This window comes from Pinus tabuliformis, chromosome 5_1, assembly GCF_031772625.1.
Source record: "Pinus tabuliformis cultivar Carrire ecotype Pingquan chromosome 5_1, CPIR1, whole genome shotgun sequence".
Classification (NCBI taxonomy): domain Eukaryota; kingdom Viridiplantae; phylum Streptophyta; class Pinopsida; order Pinales; family Pinaceae; genus Pinus; species Pinus tabuliformis.
Window position 1 is genome coordinate 559,927,128 of NC_142305.1, and position 17,785 is coordinate 559,944,912.

At 35.9% G+C, this 17,785-nt stretch overlaps 1 pseudogene; it reads right to left on the bottom strand.

Annotated features, from left to right (window-relative positions):
• LOC149166028 (putative ubiquitin-conjugating enzyme E2 23) overlaps positions 1-17,785 on the bottom strand; it is a 26,144-nt pseudogene continuing 8,359 nt past the window's right edge.

Consider the following 17,785-nt stretch of genomic DNA (forward strand, 5'->3'; position numbering starts at 1 on the left):
TCAACAATTCCGATTTAATCCCTTGGATTCTTTGGCTATTGACTCCTGAAATGCTTGGCAATCTACTCCAATTTCGCTAAAGGCTGAAATAAGTTTAGGAACAATTTTAAGCAACATAAGCTTGAAGCCAGCAGAAGTAGTACTCTTATTGTCAGACTCTGCTCCAACATTTGATGGCAACCTACAATCTTCTGAAAGTGATCCAACTTGAGCCCCTTTCAGATAAGCATCACATGCACGAAGAATACAATGACCGCGTTTTTTAAAATGCTCTTTAACAAACATTTCAAAATGCTGCACAAACCACAGTCACTGGATTTAAAATGATTCAGAAGAAAAGGGTTAAACAAGATAATTAGAACCGAAAATCTCCCCAGATTCTACCTTTGGGGGCCTGCGTAGTATGTACAACATTGACTTGCATGATAGGAGAAAGGAGTTTTCTTTGTATGTTAGAGAGTTCTTCTCCCCTTCAGCTGAACCAATCTCTCTCTCATATGAGGGTTCATTAAAATAAGGGTTGTCATTTAGTACTAGTCCTTGAATGGAAACAAGGACTTGTAGAACGTTTGATAATGATGGGTTCCAGACTTCATCAGCTTCCTCTGCCTGTCCATGTGTTTAAAAGACTCAGACACACTTTCCCAGTATCATACAAATTCGGATTCAACCATAACCCACCAGAATGGTAGTGTACTAACTGCAAAATTAAAAACCAACATAAAGTGAAATGAGACCTCCATATTGAAGTTAAAAACAAAACTTGATCTCAAATTCACTTTAAAATCAAACAGTTCTAATTAAGTGCTTACAGGTGGTACGTCAGGATATTGGGATGGAAAATGAATATCAAAGAAGAAAAGCCCATCCTGATATGGAGTCCCAGCTGCTCCAACAATCACAGCCCTGAGCAAATCCATCCTATCCTCATAGATTCTCACAAATATTGTATCTGTCCAATCAATGCAAAATTTTTGTATTAGGATGGGACAGGAATAAATAGTTTGCATACAGAATGAGGATAAGAAAGCGATTCCTATAATCTATTCCCTAACAATCTATGTAAACATCATGATTTCCATCTATAAAACCTGGTAAATTTTCTTGGAGAATGTTCCATTCCTGCTGAACTTTCTTCATCCAATTCCGCTTATTAATATGCTGTGAAAAAAAGTTTAAAAACTTCAATCATACACCATCACCATGGAAAAGAACATTGCTTTTGGCAACAAAAATCACAAAAAGGGATGAGAAGAGCATGCCCTTTAATAAATGTATACCTGGTTTGTTTCTTGGTGGTAGAAGTGATCCATAGGGTCCTTTACACTATCAAACTGTTTGAAGTGACCTAGGTCATGACAACTGCTACTGGGCAAACTATGCACTGTATTTTCCTCCCCTTTTTGTTCCATGTGCACTGTATCTTCCTCTCTTTTCTGTTCCATATGCCCTCCAGTTTTTGAATGCGGCTGTTAAAGTAAGTTTTTTGTGTAATATAAGGAGATATTTTTAGTCAGTTTGGGTTTTCTTTTGATTTCAAATGGTCATGTTGTCTGGTTTTAAGTTGCTCTGATTTGAAGAACACGTCAGATGCCGTTTTTTAATTTAAGGACAGATGAACACTGGCCATCAGCTGTTTGAAGGCTGCTTCTTGTCAGTGCTCTGATTTGTCTTAGGTAATGTTGTCTTAATTTCCAGTATTTTTAAGATCTAAATGCAATTTTTTTAATGAGAAATTGAATTAAAAGCAATTAAATTTAGAGCTTCGATATATCCATGAAAGGCTGCAATACTAAGGGTCTGTGCACTTATTTGAACAGTAGTGTGTTTTCATTCCCATTTTCTTCATTTTCTGGAAGCATATGATGTTATTTAGAAGCCCTATGAAGCATGTTAAATTGGTTCAAAGTTGATCTGATGAATCAATGGTCGGCTAAATCTTAAGTCTAAAAATGGCTTATATTCAGTATTCATTCACCTTTTATAGTTCAGGGATCTATTCAAATGTAAATTGGGAGAGACTCACACGACTGAGTGGTGTGGTGGAACTCTTGGTGGAACAAGATTTGTCTAGTGTGGTTTTGTGCTATTATTTAGGTTAATTCTGAAACAGATTAATACTTTGAAGGATGGGTTTGCAAGAAACTGAAGAATGTTGGACACTGACATACATGCCATTGACAATAAATACCTGAATTTTAGGGAGAATGCATGATTGTTTGTAAATGTTTTTCAAAGCAACATAATATAAGCCATGATTGTAATGTTGAGCAATGTTGATGATGTTTCAATATTATTATGTTAATTTGTGATTATTTAATATTCTTAGTTTGAATATTTGTGATTATTTCACCCTTCAATTACTATCCAAACTCATCCTGGCCTTCATTTTTGTTATGGGGGTCCTTCATTTTTATGAGCTGAATACATATCTATAAATGCATTTTTTTATCATTTTTCCAATTTCCATACTATTTTTATTATAACTCAATTAAGATACATAGATATATTCAACATCATTATATTATATGAACTTTCATATAATAGTTGGGCGATGTTTTTGGGTTGGAATTTATAAATAAATATTTTCACGAAATTATATATTATTGTTATTTAAAATGTTGTTTTATTGTATAAATAAAGTTAACGCGACGTGCATGACTTAGCGGCTGGGGCGGATGGCTTTCGCTCCCCCAGCCGCGATCGAATCTTGCGGTGGTAGTCTGTGGACCCCGCGTATCTGCTAGCTTCGGCCTTTGACGGTTATCTGCTGTGGACCCCGCGTATTCCCTCTGAAAAAAAAAGTTAACACTTTTGACACTTAAATTTTGTAACTTACATAGTTTAAATTCATTATTTTAGAAAATTCTTACTATCAAATAATGATAAATTGGAAAACATTCCAAAAATTTAAAAATAATTAGACTATGTTTATATTTATTATAAAATATATTTATATTTATATTTATATTTATTTTCAAGAGATTTATAATTAAGTATGAATATATTTATTTTTATTCCACCACTAGGTTTTCTTTTGGTCCAATATAGTACACATGTTGTAAGGTAATGTTTAATATTTTATTTAATGTAATGTAATGTAAGATAAGTTTTTATTAGTGTAAACATAAGAAAACTAATTTTTTATTAGTGTAAACAAAAGACACATTGTCTAGATTAGCAATAATTTCTTAACCAAAAACTAATCGTTAAAGTTAGTTTTGATTAAATAATATTATAATCTTAATGGCTAATTATGGAACTTGATGCATCTGCCTTTTATTTAATCCTATTGATTCCGTTTTTTCACCTCGGTCCTGAAGATGAACCTCATTAGTAGGTTCGAAACGTGGACCAACAAATAATTTTATGTGATTAAATTCAAAAGTCAGTTTCAACCAATTATTATGGATCACAAAAATCTAAGATAAAAAATGAAAACTAATATTTACATTATTAATTACATCTAATGTAAATCACTATGTATTTTATACTTTTCCTTAAACATTTTATATTTTTTGTGTTGAAATCATCTTCTTATATGGAAATACTAAAAATTAGCATAGATTTGTCTTAACCTTGGATGTAAGTATCAAGACACATCAAATCTCTAGAGGTGCAAATATTGAAGTCTCTTAGTGCTCGATGATTCCAAGATTAAAATGGATTTGTGTTGGTTCTATGAATCTATGACAGGTAGCAATTTCAAGATAACCAAGAAAGACATTACAGATTTCCTTATATTTTGGGCAAACACTTGAATATAATGATTTCAAGATAACCAAGAAAGACATTACAAATTTCCTTATATTTTGGGCAAACACTTGAATATAATGATTCCATGCTTTGAAATTGGTTTGAGATTTGTAAATAGTTGTTGAGAAATCTCTCAACTCCAATATCTAATATCTAATGTTATAAACTCCAATATCTAATATCTAATGTTATAATTAGTTGGATCTCAATCCAACCATATATGTGTATCATATGTGAATAAATAATTAAAGAAAGTAGTTTTATTTGTGTAAAATAAATTTACTTTTTGGTATCAAATCCTAGGCTCTCGGTGGGGCCAAGGTCCAAGAGAGTAGAGTAATGACTATGAGTGTTGCTGCAATTTGTTTCTGGCATGGTTTACTTTATTTGTGTTTTGTTTATGCGTCGTACGTTTTGAGTGTCGAGAAAACGTCGAGGAGATTTGTCCATCGTTTTGTGTAATACGCAGAGATTGAGTTTAACTGGGAAGGCTCTGAGATAAAGTTTTTGCACAAGATGCATATAGACCAGGGTCATCGTATTCTCAGAAACTGACCACCTTAGATGACAGAGGGACATACTGTGGCACGTCGAAACCTGATGCCACTATGTAGGCTTCCGACATAGGGAAGTTTGTGGAGAAGCTCGGAGTGGCCATGAATCCCATTGCATCATCAATGCCTAGAAACATTATTATCTCCTCTCTAGTTTTTTATCTCTTCGGGTCATAGAATTTTGACAATTGATCTGCAGGTATTCACATAGATTAAAGGCATTTTGGTATCCATAGTTTATGCACAGAGGGATTTTAAAGTTGATCGAATTTAATGAGACGAGGGTGTTGCCGCATTTAAATTCGGCGAATGTTGAATCCTCCAAGAAGTACAAGCAATGTGAATTTGGCTCCAACCTTTTGTCTGTCTTTATTCCAACACCTGCAAAGATATTTTATTGGTTTCCAAACATAAATATTTTAGTAGCGTTGTGGTTATCTAGCGCCTTGGGGCAAACAAAAAAAAAGTATTCAACGAGTTACCTCGAATTTCATCCACTGAGAATTGCCACTGGTATCCTGCTTTGGTTGTTGAGCATGAGGGCACAGAGGAGGATATGCGAGGAGGAGGATATCAGCTACAAAACTTTGTATCCATACTGCCTACGATGACTGCACCAAGGCATCCTTCTATAGGGTCATGCGAATTTGTGCTCTTGAGTGCATCCCACAACGACACCATTTAGTATTTTCTCTCAGAACATTAAACAAAATATGAAGGTAAATTTACCAGTTACTGGAATTGATCACATGTTCATGGAGTTGAAAAATCAACAACGTAGTATCACACAATGGAGCTCAAGTGATTAGTTTTTCATGTGTCAGCACGAGTTTAGCGAATCTATTCTATTCATCCATTAGACTTATGCCGCAGTGGTATATTGAAGGTAAATTTACCAGCATGACCTATACTCATTACTATGCTTGCATTCATGTCTCTGCGCGTAGGGCCTCAAGTTCATCACACGTTAGTGGAATTGATCAGATGTTGATGGAGTTGAAAAACCAACAACGTAGTATCACACAACTGAGCTCAAGTGATTAGTTTTTCATGTGTCAGCACGAGTTTAGCGAATCTCTTCTATTCATCCAATAGAGTTATGCCGCAGTGGGATGGGATTTATTGTATTTTATGTTATTGTTTATATTTTAGTGGTAAGATATGTTAAAATGCAGAGCCAATTGTTGAACAAAAAAACATAGTTTAATTGAGAGGTTCTTTAAGTTCTTCCATTTGAAGAGAGCATATAGCTAATTTAATTATGTGATTCTGTTATATGCGGATGAGTTTTGTTGTATTGTGGTTTTTTAAGAGCATTATTTATGGGTTATTTTAATGTATATGTAAGTGTGTAGGTCAAAAAGGTCTATTATAAGATTGACCGCTAGATAAGATCAATACCTAGACAACTTACCTATATAATTGGAAGTATGAATTTTGATGCATACTACTAGGATGAAAGCATGTCCATAGAGATATTTAGTGTCTACGTTATTCTTTGGGATAGTCAAGAAGCGTGAGTCCAAGTACATTAATTATTGCAAGAAGAAGTTTGTTTTAAATGGAGGTCAAGTGGTAGCTCGAAGTTGTGGTGAAGAAAAAACAATGTATGAGACTCCAAAGTGAGTGTAATTGCTAATGAAGACCACCCAAACAAAATATCAACACTGTAATTTATGTTGTTTTAGTGTATAAACATTAAAAGAGAGACTTGGAAGATAATGCTTCCATGCTAAGTATGGAATTGGTTTGAGATTTGTTGGTGGTTGTTGAGAGATCTTCTCAATTTCAATCTCTAATGTTAGAATTAGTTGGATCTCAATTTAACAATATAAATGTATCATATTTGTGAATAAATAATGAAAAAAATAATTGTTTGGAAATTAATTTTTCTTTTCAAACCATCAATAAAATATTTTAATAATAATAACAATAAATTTTAAGTGATCTCTCTCTCTCTCTCTCTCTCTCTCCTCCACTTCTTGTTAAGGCTTAATGTAGCTTCAACATTTATTTTCTTGAGGCACGAGATTGTTGGAAATAATAACCCCAACCACCACAATAAACAGCCGGATAGCAGCCATACATCTCAGACACTTTTGCAGCCATACATGTTAGACACTTTTGCAGGTTGCGTCTCTGCTTGAAGACATTTTTGCAGGTTGCGTCTCGGCATGAAGATAGAAGGACCGAAGCCAGACGCGAACCTTTCAGAAACTCAGAAAAGACATTTAAGGAATTTATGTACTTAGGTAAACAGATATGGGCAAGCATTAATTCAACAACCTTGCCCATACTCCAGAAGCACCTGCTCGACTTTGATCACACTCAACAACAACATCAAAATTAATTTCAATCTGTCATGAATTAAATGTAAAATTGTTTGTTGAGTTAAATATGAATGTAAAATTCATTTTTGAATATAGGGTAGAAGAGAAAGACTGTGTAGAGAGGTTAGAGAGTAAGAAGTAAGAAAAGAGCGCAAGTCTCTGTGGAGAAAATGGTGGAGCAATTTTTGGTGGGCGTGTGAAAACAACAGTTTTTACTGTGTTAGTGTAAGTTTAAATCTCTGTAGAATTTTATTTTACTTTGAAAATGAGCTGCAGTCACATGTAGATGTATTTTTCATGTTCAAGAAATGAATATTAAGTTTTAGTGTGTTGCTCCAAACGTATCATGTTATATTTCCTGTGAGTATTCATCAAGTCTCTGGAATAGTTCCGCGGTGTGAGAAATTCAAATAGCCTCACATTGTGCAAAGGTAGCTCCACGAAATCACCTTCGCGGTGCACGAACCTAGTTTCGCAAAAAATAGCTTCGTGAAAGTCATAACTCTCTGCCTCTCCCACCCGTGAAAATGAAAATTAAATTCGCAAAATATTTCTAACATGGTATGGGAGTAGGTTAAACTCTGTTGGTGTAAAAACAAGTATTTTTACTAACATCAAAAATTGTTTTGAGTGCAGATTATTCTTTAGAAAAAGTTTGTTTCTACGCTCATAAATGGAAACATCAAGCACCAGTTTGACTAATCCTCAAATACCTCAGTTTAACGACAAAAATTATGATTATTGGGCTATTACAATGAAAGCCCTATTTTCTTCTCAAGATATTTGGGATTTGGTGGAGAATGGTTTTCACAACCAGCAGATGCAGCAGCATACAATGCCTTATCTCAACAAGAAAGAGATGTGCTACGGGACAATAGGAAGAAGGATTCAAGAGCCCTGTTTTATATATTTCAAGCAGTTCATGAAAGTATTTTCCCAAGGGTTGCAACAGCAACGAAGTCCGAGCAAGCATGGGACATCCTCAAGATAGCCTACCAAGGCATGGCAAAAGTCAAGACAGCAAAGCTGTAAATGTTGAGGAGAGATTTTGAAACAGTTTGTATGAAAGAGTCTGATAATATAGACTTTTTTTTTACACATGTAAGTGGGCTGATTACTCAAATCGGGTTTCATGGTGAGACACTTGAGGAAAGAAGAATAGTTGAGAAAATTTTGAGAAGTCTGCCAGCAAGGTTCGAGGCCATTGTTGTGGCGATATAAGAGACAAAGGATCTCTCATAGTTTTCAATGGATGAGCTTAATGCATCACTGATTTCTCATGAACATAGACTAAATAGAGCAACAAGCTCCTCACTAGAGCATGCCTTCAAGACACAAGTATCATTTGGTCAAGGTTGAGGCAGAGGAAGATCATATGCTAGAGGAAGAGGAAGAAGCCCACACAGAGGTGGAAGAAACAGCCCTTCAAGCTCAAATGGAAGAGGCAGCAATCAAAATCCAAGTCAAGGCCCAAGCCAAAATCAAGCACAAGGTTAGAGGTATGATAAATCTCAAGTTCAATGTCATTACTGTAAGAAGTATGGTCATTATGCAAATGAATGTGAAGTAATATGACATTAGTGACAAACCATGTGTAAATTTCACAAGAGAAAATCAGAACCATGATAGCATGTTTTTAGCTTGTAATGTAGCACAAGAAAAACAGAGTGATATATGGTATCTAGATTCAAGGTGTAGCAACCACATGTTAGGAAACATAGAAATGTTTTCTAATCTAGATGAAAGTGTGAAATCTGAAGTGACATTAGGGACTGATAGCAAAGTCTCTGTCACGGGTAAAGGAAGAGTTAATATCCTAACAAAGAATGGGGAGAACAAATACATCTCTGATGTTTACTTTGTCCTCGGTTTGAAACATAATCTCATGAGCGTTAGACAGCTCATGTAGAAAGGCTACAATGTCTTCTTCAAAAATGATATGTGTATAATTTTGGATAGGCCTCCAAGGAGGTAGTTGATTGCAAAGGTTTAGATGACAGGCAATAGAATGTTTCCCATAAAAATAAGATCAGATTTACAGAAAGAAGGTGCACAAGCACAACTATCTACGAACTCACAAGAAAATGGAAGAAAAAGGGCAGCTGTCACACAGGTAAACTTTCAAGCAGAGGTAAAAGATGAAAACTGGTTATGGCACTTGAGATTTGGACATCTCAACTTTGGAGGTTTGAATTTGCTTCATAGAAAAGACATGGTGAAGGGTTTAGCACTCATAGAAAAACCAGACAACATATGTGAAGGATGTATCTTGGGCAAGCAACATAGAGAGACATTTCCAGCAAGAAATTCAGTGAGAGCAAAGGCACCTTTGGAGATTGTCCACTCAGATTTATGTGGACCAATGGAGAGACTATCAATTGGTGGCAGCGACTATGTACGGACCTTCATTGATGACTACACAAGAAAGACATGGGTCTTTCTCCTAAAATAGAAAAGTGAAGTGTTTGAGCGCTTTCGACAATACAAGGCTCTTGTTGAGAAGCAAAGTGGACATTACATCAAAGTCCTTAGGACTGACAGAGGTGGAGAATACATCTCAAATGACTTCCTTCAATTTTGCAGGGAGCATGGAATTCACAAGTAGTTTACAACAAGATATACACCGCAGCAAAATGGTGTGGCAAAAAGGAAGAATAGGACCATTATGGAGATGGCAAGGAGTATGTTGAAGGCAAAGCATTTTCCAAATGACTATTTGTCTGAAGCTGTCACTTGTGTAGCATATATCTTGAATAGATGTCCAACCAAAAGTGTCCAGAACATTGTTCCTGAAGAGGCATGGAGTGGAAGAAAGCATAGTGTCACTCACATGAGAGTTTTTGGATGTGTGGCTTACGCACATGTCCCAGATGAGTTGAGAAAGAAGCTGGACAACAAGGGCGAGAAATGCATATTTGTTGGATACAGTGATGAATCCAAGGCATACAAACTCTACAATCCATTAACCAATAAGGTCATAATCAGCAGAGATGTGCAGTTCATAGAAGAGGAAGCATGGGATGGAAGTTTAGAAAAGACAGTCAACGTCAAAGCATGTATACTAAATGAGGACATAGAGGAATTAACAACAGCAAGTAATTCCTCAACAATGACTCCCTCTACTCCTATTCAAGCGTAGCAATGCAGGCAGCAAGCAACGCCATCAAAAAATAATAGGACACTTTCACACAGCCAAGCAAGTGCTTCTCCAAGCACACCGTGAAGCATGACACCAAGTGACATATCAAGCCCATCTTTAGCAAGCACAAGAAGGAAAAAATTCAGAAATTTAAATGAAAAGTATGAGCAAGATGAAGTTGATAGTGGCGCAGGTCTAAATTCCTTATTTGCATTATTTTGCCACGTAGATGACCCAATCCACTTTCAATATGCAGTCAAAGAAGAAAAATGGGTTGCGGCAATGGAGGAAGAAATAGAAGCAATAGAAAGAAATGACACATGGGAGTTAGTGAGCCTTCCGAAACGAAAACATGTCATTGGAGTGAAGTGGGTCTATAAGACCAAAAGCAACATTGAGGGAAAGATTGAAAGGCACAAAGCAAGGCTAGTTGTCAAAGGATGCAAGTAGCAGCATGGAAGAGATTGCGCAGAGACGTTCGCGCTAGTCGTGTGGATGGAGTCAATGCACGTTGTTGTGGCGATTGCTGCGTAGCATAAATGGATAGTGTATCAGATGGACGTAAAGTCAACATTCTTGAATGGAGTGCTGAAAGAGGAAGTGTATGTCGCGCAACCGCCTGGTTATGAGATTGAAGGACAAGAAGACAAAGTATATCGGTTGAAGAAAGCTCTTTATGGATTGAAGCAAGCATCGTGCGCATGGTATAGTAGGATAGATGCTTAATTGTTGGACAATGGTTTCAACAAATGTGACAATGAGCCTAATCTCTACATCATAGAGAGCGAAGGTAAGATTCCCATTGTCATTTTATATGTAGATGATTTGATCTTTATAGGTAGTGATGATTTCCTCATCGCTGATTTCAAACAAGTCATGAAGAGTGAATTTGAAATGAATGACTTGGGATTGTTAAGATATTGTTTGGGAATAGAAGTGAAGCAAACAGAAAATGGCATTTTTATCTCTCAAGCAAAGTATGTGGCAGAAATTTTCCAGAGGTTTAAAATGTATAACAACAAGTCCACACCAACTCCAACTGTCATAGGGTTGAAGTTGAGCAAAGAAGATTGCAACAGTAATGTCAATCTGACATCTTAAAAAATCATGATAGGCAACTTGATGTATTTGACTGCCACTAGGCGGGATATAATGTATGTAGTAAGTTTGGTGTCAAGATTCATGGAGACACCCAAGGAGACACATTCACAAGTAGTGAAAAGGATTCTGAGGAAAAACTCAGACGCGAACCATTCAAAAACTCAGAAAAGGCATTTAAGGAATTTATGTACTTAGATAAATAGATATGGGCAAGCATTAATTCAACAACCTTGCCCACACTCCAGAAGCACTTGCGCGACTCTAATCACACTCAGCAACAACATCAAAATTAATTTTTCTCTGTCATGAATTAAATGTAAAATTGTTTGTTGAGTTAAATATGAATGTAAAATTCATTTTTGAATATAGGGTAGAAGAAAAAGACTGTGTAGAGAGGTTAGAGAGCAAGAAGTAAGAAAAGAGCGCAAGTCTCTGTGGAGAAAATGGTGGAGCAATTTTTGGTGGGCACGTGAAAACAACAGTTTTTACTGTGTGTTACTCTGCGTAAGTTTAAATCTCTGTAAAATTTTCTTTTACTTTGAAAATGAGATGCAGTCTCATGTAGATGTATTTTTCATGTTCAAGAAATGAATATTAAGTTTTAGTGTGTTGGTCCAAACCTATCATGTTATATCTCTTGTGAGTATTCATCAAATCTCTGGAATAGTTCTGTGGTGTGAGAAATTCAAATAGCCTCACGTTGTGCAAAGGTAGCTTTGCAAAATCGGCTTCGTGGTGCACGAACCTAGTTTCGCGAAAAATAGCTTCACGAAAGTCATAACTCTCTACCTCTCCCGTCCGCAAAAACGAAAATCAAATGCATGAAATATTTCTAACAGAGATCCAAGCTCCACATTGGCAGAAGCAGGATAGCGAGTGAAATCTTTGTGGGGAAACAAACACTCCAGTTACAACAATAAATGTATGCCTTGGTTTAGCAGAGAGGTAACATGCTTGCATCATTTGTTGCTATTGGATAAACATACTATTATAAGACTAGTCGTTGCCCAATTTAGTAAAGCAACAACTAGTATAAAGTTGTGCACAATCCACACGTTGCATCTCTTGTTGATTATGTTTTGAAAACCCATGGATGTTTGTATATAGGTATCTAATGTGCTACATGTTTGTACATGGTGATAGGGATTTTTCAATTTGAGGTTATTAAGTTGGTTGACTAAGGCACTATTCATAATCCTAGATCACCAATTTCGAGTCTAGTTAATATCTAATACACTTTGGAATGTCTCAGATCATGTTTTTCAGACCACTGCACATAGATTTTTGATCTGTTCTTCACGAATTTTCCAAATCTCGATTGTGATTGTTGTCGGAAGATCTCACGCTAGTGGGTAACATGTAGCTACATTAGCTATGTAGGTTTTGGTGTAAAGTTCAATTTCGGGTGTGGTTGTTAGTCGACATCCTCAACAGCAGTTTTGTAAAATTGGTGAAATAATTATCACTCTTTGGTTTTCCACATTAGAATGATCGGTCTCGGAAAATTTTAATGATATTTATGGGTAGTTGAACCCTATCTTACTATTACATTGTCCCTGCACTCTAGTCTCGATTGGGTCTATCTCAGAATTGACATGCATGAGTTTCTAATGAGGGAATCTTTAATTAAATGGAGTAGCACTAGTTAATGCATTAGTGCACCATCTCACTGTTAACTCAATATTAGTTCCTCAAAGAGTTTGGAACTAATTTAACTGAACTTAACTCAGTAAATTGAGTTATCTAATTACAAATCACACTTAACTCATTCTGGACCCCTATAATGTAGGGAGAACATATAGATGACTTGAAAAAGACTTCCAACTCGAAATTTCTAAGTTAACTAAGTCAACCTAACTTACTTAACTATTACAAGTTACTATGAGAAAAGAATTACAATTTTAATTCTCATTTTAATTCAAGGACAAATTAAACTAGAATTTCTGGATTCTATTTTTATCATTTCTTGTTGCTATTTTCAACACTCCCTCTCAACAAGAAAGGAATACAACTTGATCCCAAACTTGAACCTTTGGAATGTTCTGAATGCAACACTTATATCTAGTGTTGTTACTACAACAACTTTAGAAACAAAAAAACATCCAACCTAAATCAGAATGATGCCTCTGTCACCAAAGTCCCTAACTCGTATTGCCTCTGCCAACTGAAAACTCTGTGCTTCTGTTTACTCTACCTTTTTGCACTATTGTCAACCCTTCTTTACACTCTTCAGTATCTGAATTCTCTAGCCTCTGTCACTCTTATCTCTAATTGCATCAATCCCACTCATTCTTCCCGCTACTATGTACTTTGGGATCTTGTAGCAAGGTATGATCCATGAGATAAAACCTCTCAATGGACCCTGCCCAATTTCAGCCCTATTGGGACTATCACTTCACATCGCCCCACGTCACACCTGGAGGTATGGCTGCATGTGATCCCTCTACTCATTTGGCTCAAAAGGCCCCACTACTGGACATCTCTGCATGAGTGGATGCTTCAACTCAGTATTGCCTCTTCTTCTCCATAATAGTTTTAGTTTGCTTTTGAGATTGCTTCTTCTCTACCTTTGTGGATCTCTCCACTCGGTCTCCTCTCAACTTATCTAGTCGTGGCTTCTCCACAACTTTCTGAAGTTGCTTCCAAGGCTTCTTCTGGGGCTACATGTTGAGAGCTAATTTACTCTCCCTCTCAACCACCAAGTCTCTAACCTTTTCCTTGCTCCTCAAGGCTTTACATGCACCTTGAACCTCAATAGAATACATGTTCTTGACCTATGAACCGATATGTTTCACCTGTATCATGGTGTTGTGTCTAAGGAAAACCATTCCCTTGCTAAAAAACTACATCATAGCCATGGTCTTCCAATACTGTGAATGAAACAATATTATTCTTTAGTATTGAAACATACATCACATTTGTGATCCTGAGAGGGGCGTCGGACTCCCTCTAAAAGGTAACCGTACTGATCCCGGTAGCTCTATACCTCTCGTCATCTCCAAACACTATGCTATGCTTGAGGTATTTCTCCTCAAAATCACTAAAGAGATCTCTATTCCCTGTCATGTGGAATGAGGCACCATTGTCAAGATGCCACATGCCTCCCATGGCAGTGTTGGTCATGCATGCAATGAGAGTGAAATCAGGTTCGAATTGTGAAGTCAGAGCTTCACTTGTTGCTACTACTGTTAGCTCCTTCTTGTTTTCTTTCTTCTATGGGAAGTTTTTGACAAAGTGCTCGTGTTCGTGATAGTGAAAGCACTTGACTTTTGTCAAGTCCATATTCTTTCTGCCCTCCTCACCTTTGGACTTCTTTCCCTTGGCCTTCTTTGCCTTATTTTCTAAGGAAAAATCCTCTTCCACGTCCTTGGAATAGGTCACATCTTTGGTGTTCCTCCTGATCTTTTCTTGCATAAAATCCGACCACAGTCGTTCCCAATCTAGTAGCTTCTCCTGACCATTGATAGATTCCTGATAACTATGCCAACTCTTTGGAAGTCCTAGAAGAGAAAGACTCATCATATCATCCTCGACAACAGTGATTCCAACACTTCCAAGTTCATCATGACATTGAGTGAACTTGGTCAAGTAATTTGGAATTGAGTTTTCCGCATTCATCTTGATTTTTCAAAGTCTATATTTCAGTGCCAACTTCCTTTGGTCATTATAGTTCTGGAAAAGGCCCTTCAATTCTTTCCACATAGCATGCAGAGTTTCATTCCCATGGAAACTCGAGACAATGTGGTCTCGAACTCCCTCAAGGATTATCGCCTCGCCCTTGCCACACACTTCTTGCATTCCTCTAGATTATGAGCATCCGATGCTGGTGGCCTAGGAACGTCTTGATGAATGAATTCCTTCAAGCCAGTATCCTCCAACACAGACTCCATCCTGTCCTTCCAGGCTATATAATTCGAGCTACCATCCAATACATACTCGAGCTGCAAACTGTAGAACGCCATTTATCTATCCTAAAGTATGTATTGCAAATTCGAATTTCACTTCTAACCCAGAACTCAAACTTTGAAATCTCCTCTAGTATATTGTTTTCATCTTCGATACCATTAGAAAATTTGTACAAATCTAGCTCTGATACCATATAGAAAATCCTGTAGATTCACAAGATCATGCAATTTACTAAAGAGAAAGACAAAAATCTACTTCTATTCTTTACAACGGAAGCCCATAAAGATCGATGAAAACAATAATCAACAGGAGGAAGATAAATCAATTGCACATAACACAATAAGTATTCAAGGAAAGCCACAACTCAAAACCCCACTATTTGTACTACATTATTCACAAATCCAAGATGATAATACAATGCTTGTTCTCACAAGAATAATCCAAACAGTCAGTATAATCAATCCCCATCCCATAAGCAAGCTCTTGGCCAACACTTAGCCAATTCTTTAGCTCTCCAAGTCCATATTTCCTTGCACAATTCCTATGGATGATTAACCCATATTAAAGGGAAACCAGTGCATCCAAAACTACACAATCCCTTCAAGGTTCAATTCCCGATTGCATGCACCACCTGTATAACTTAGAAAATTATACAACTAATAGTACATTGTCCTTGAACTCTAGTCTCAACTAGGTCTTTCTCCGAATCGACATACATGATTTTCTAATGAGGGAATATTGAGTTAACTGGAGTAGAACAAGTTAATGCATTAGTGCACCAACTCACTGTTAACTCACTATTAGTTCCTCGAACAGTTTGGAACTAATTTAACTTAACTTAACTCAGTAAACTAAGTTATCTAATTACAACTCACACTTAACGCATCGTGGACCCCTATAATATAGGGAGAACATATACATGGCTTCAGAAATACTTCCAACTCAAAATTCCTAAGTTAACTAAGTAAACTTAACTTAGTTAAGTATTACAAGTTGCTATGAGAAAGGAATTACAATTTTAATTCTCATTTTAATTCAAGGACACATCAAACTGGAATTTTTGGATTCTATTTTTATCATTTCTTTTTGCTATTTTCAAAACAAAAGTTTGAAAAGGGGACCATTTTTCTTGACCTTCCAGGATTACCTTCTTCCACCCTTCATGATCATGATTGTAGCCTTGATATTTATCAGAAGCAGAAGGTTGATGATTGTGTCTCATCACATGCTTTTGTGTCGCCCATCTTTGAAAAACACGCTATCAATATTAGTTCTCGACTGCTAGGAAGAATGGGATATATTAGAGGAGGACATGGGAAAAATGGAAAGGGAATTTATGTTCCTATTATGTCCAAAATGCAAACAAATAGAGCAGACCTTGGATATTATACTTCTTCTACTTCACTACCTACATTTGATATTGTTGAATCCAAGAGGGTATCTTTTATTGCAAGTGGAGTTAAGACTACATTGTTGGAAGAAAAACCCCCTACTGATTGTGCTAAATAGCTTAAGGAGATTGCCAAAAAAGTTTACATAGATGACAAAGTTGTTGATATACAAGGTTGTCCTCTTGTTTCTACACCTATATTTGAGCCTACAAAACCAAATTCCGAGGCTTCATCTCAGATGATTTTACACATGAATCTAAAGCTTAGTACTTATACATTCGAATAATTGTACAAACTTCATGAAATACTCAATTGTGGAGAAATTCCAACCATTAGAATTAATTGTGGTTATATTAATAAATTTCATGGACTCATTTAAACAATTGTTTATGTACATCATATCGTTGTATATCAATGACCATACAAACATATAATTTTCATCGTATTTTTTGTTGTTTATCATTGGGCCTTACTCAATTGTTTTTATGGAGGGGAAGTTTGATGATGAGTAGAGCGTAATTTGTTGATCGACTAGATCATGTTGTTTCATTGTCTTGTTGATAGTATTTTCTTATTTATCTTTTAAAAGTGTTGATGGTGATAGCATTCAAAATTCTTCAGGAGTAGTTGTAACGCATTTTGATCATGTTTTGAAGTTAAAAACAAAACAAGGGGGGAAGATATGCAATACTTTAATGCCATACTTTTTGTTTGAGGCTTTCGGTTTTTATAGGTCTCATTATTTAGTTGATTATTGATGGTGGTTTCTTATGTTTTAATTATTTGTTCTATACTTTTATCAATGCCTATTTGAAGCTTTTATGACATGGTTGTAAATGCCTGTCTTTGTTATGCATCTACAAGCTCACTAAGGATTTTTGGCTCTGATATTCAAAAGTTTGGTACTCCCTAATTGGAGTAGGGCTCTATTTTTCCTTTCAGTATACAATGTGGGATACAATTTCATCTCCATGTTTTGAGCATTCAAATCCTTCTTTCTATTTGAGAGGAGTCTTTTCCTATTGGTTTTCCTCCTTTTCTCCACTTATGAAAGTTTCCACTTGGGAACTTTATAAGTCTTGTTCCAGGTAGCCAATATTTATTTATTTTTACTTCCTATGTTTCACTTAAAGTTGGGTTTTAGTGTCAGTATTTTCTAATGCTCTTTCTAATGCGTCAACTATTGTGAGTTCTAAGCTCATGTAGTTGTTATTATGTGCTTCAATATTATAGCTATCTTTAGATAACTCTTGGCCTCTTATGTTGTTATATATGGAACACATATTTGTGTATTTCATATACCATGAGTTAGTATATTTGATACTTTTTAGGGAAAAAAGTTGTTATTAATATTTTGAATGTTGCATAAGAAACATCTCTCTCTTTGTTAATTTCTGACTTTCCATTACATTATCTCTCTATATAAAGTGTTGATATAAAATTATGTTACTTAATATGGAAATTGAAATGTTTTATTTGTGAATAACAAAAAGAAAACATTTTTAATATTAATATTTCTTTTTTAAATATGACATGTGCTTTGTGTTGAACACTAGAGAAATTACACATCTCCCTTCATAATGGGATGTAATATCATTATTATTATAC